The sequence below is a fragment of the Triticum aestivum genome, chromosome 1B (assembly GCF_018294505.1).
Source record: "Triticum aestivum cultivar Chinese Spring chromosome 1B, IWGSC CS RefSeq v2.1, whole genome shotgun sequence".
In the NCBI taxonomy this organism is placed as follows: Eukaryota; Viridiplantae; Streptophyta; class Magnoliopsida; order Poales; family Poaceae; genus Triticum; species Triticum aestivum.
The window spans coordinates 166,833,556-166,833,768 of record NC_057795.1 but is presented as its reverse complement, the minus strand read 5'-3'; positions in this window follow the sequence as shown (position 1 = coordinate 166,833,768).

Here is a 213-nt window from a genome sequence, read left to right as displayed (position 1 = left end):
TGCTCTCGGTCGTTCGATCATGATCGTGTGGGCGAAAACCGCACCTCATTTGGACTCTCCTAACTCCTTCTACCTATAAATGTAGCCTCCCCCCGAAAATTCCGGATCATTTCCCCCCTAACCCTAACAGATTCGTCCCCGCCGCCACCGGACACGTCCGGCCGCAGCCGGACACGTCCGGGTCGCCCCGCCGTCGCCACATGGCGCGCCGCC